Below are 1,805 nucleotides of genomic sequence, written 5' to 3'. Positions count from 1 at the left end.
TGTGTTTTGTGCTCATTGAGCCAGGTGTGCACCTCTCATCCTCACGGAACATGGCATGGCACACAAACACACACACACACACACACACACACACGCACACACAGCTGCCTCGCTCTCATTCTCGGCTCTTCTCTGTGCTCACCCACTGGTCCTGCTTCTGTCTTCTCCTCCATGCTTTGCCCCTGCAGTCTAAGGAGAGCAAAGATAGTCCAGTTGTCCCTCACTACCTTGGTGTAGCTGTTGTTCATTTTCTTGGCTTAACGGAATGATCGAGTTCTTGGACGAAGACTCCACTTTCACATCTTTTGAGGGTGTCTACTTCATGCTGGTGGCTAGCTTTGGGATTCCAGGTAAGCGACCTCTGCTCACACACACACAAACACACAAAGCCACGCATACATAAGTGTTAACACATAACAACTAGTGACGTTCGAAGCTCACGTGTACACGCTGGTTGCTGCAGACTAACGAGGACGGACCGTAGCAGCACTAGGACCTGTTGGCCTTGACCACAAACGCCATTGTGATACCAATTAGCCCTTTCCTATGAACGGAGATGGTTTCTCAGTCTGGCACTGTGGTGTACTTTCCTACTGATGACCGCACACTCGCCGTCGTGTCTCCTGTGTGTGGACTTACATACCAATCGCGATTCAAAGAAATATCTGTCACATTGTCACTCTGTAAACACTGAATGAAAGGAATCCCAGCTGTTTCAACACAAGCGGTCACAGCTAAACGTAAGAGGCACAATATGGGCCAAATGACTGATTCTTGAAATGGACACCAGTTACACCACATAGTGTGAGTCATAAGCCCAAGTTTTAAAAAAAAAAAAACCCTCATTTAGTCAAAGTAATACAGGTTGGTGTGAGACGGGGCCTCGGAGGTATCTGAGGTGATTAGCACAGCGTGTTAATCAGAGCTGCCCTCCCACCAGTGGCTGAAACACATGCCCTGCCCTTTACCACATGACTGGAACAGATGAGTGACGCGGGTTTGAATGAAGCTGGAAGCTGATTGGTCGGTGTTCAGACCTCATTGAATTGCTCTCTCATGGAAGTAAGTGGAACCCTGTTAGACTATGTAGAAGCCTGCAGCCGTACACTGTGTGTAGCTGTACTCCATGTGCAGCTGTACACTTTGTGTAGCTGTACTCCGTGTGCAGCAGTACCCTGTGTGTAGCTGTACTCCGTGTGCAGCCGTACACTGTGCACTGTGCGCAGCTGTACACCATGTGCAGCTGTACTCCATGTGCAGCTGTACACTATGCGCAGCTGTACTCCGTGTGCAGCCGTACTCCGTGTGCAGCCGTACTCCGTGTGCAGCCGTACACTGTGTGCAGCCGTACTCCATGTGCAGCCATACCCTGTGCGCAGCCGTACACTGTGTGTAGCTGTACACTGTGCACTGTGCGCAGCTGTACACCATGTGCAGCTGTACTCCATGTGCAGCTGTACACTATGCGCAGCTGTACTCCGTGTGCAGCCGTACTCCGTGTGCAGCCGTACACTGTGTGCAGCCGTACTCCATGTGCAGCCATACCCTGTGCGCAGCCGTACACTGTGTGTAGCTGTACTCTATGTGCAGCTGTAACCTGTGCGCAGCTGTACTCCATGTGCAGCCGTGTCACTCCTCGTTCTCTCCGCCTATCTTGATTTTCCACTGGAGCACTTTGAGTTTCCTGCTGAAGGCTACAGCAGCATGCCCCCCCCCCCCCCCCCCCCAGGCTTGAGAGACAGCAGTAAAGCACAGCATAGCGAATCTGATGCCCCCCCCCCGCACCGCTCGCTAACCGCGTCCCC

Source organism: Paramormyrops kingsleyae, chromosome 23, assembly GCF_048594095.1.
Source record: "Paramormyrops kingsleyae isolate MSU_618 chromosome 23, PKINGS_0.4, whole genome shotgun sequence".
Taxonomy (NCBI): Eukaryota; Metazoa; Chordata; class Actinopteri; order Osteoglossiformes; family Mormyridae; genus Paramormyrops; species Paramormyrops kingsleyae.
The sequence above is the reverse complement of the archived record's forward strand: the minus strand, read 5'-3'. Positions refer to the sequence as shown.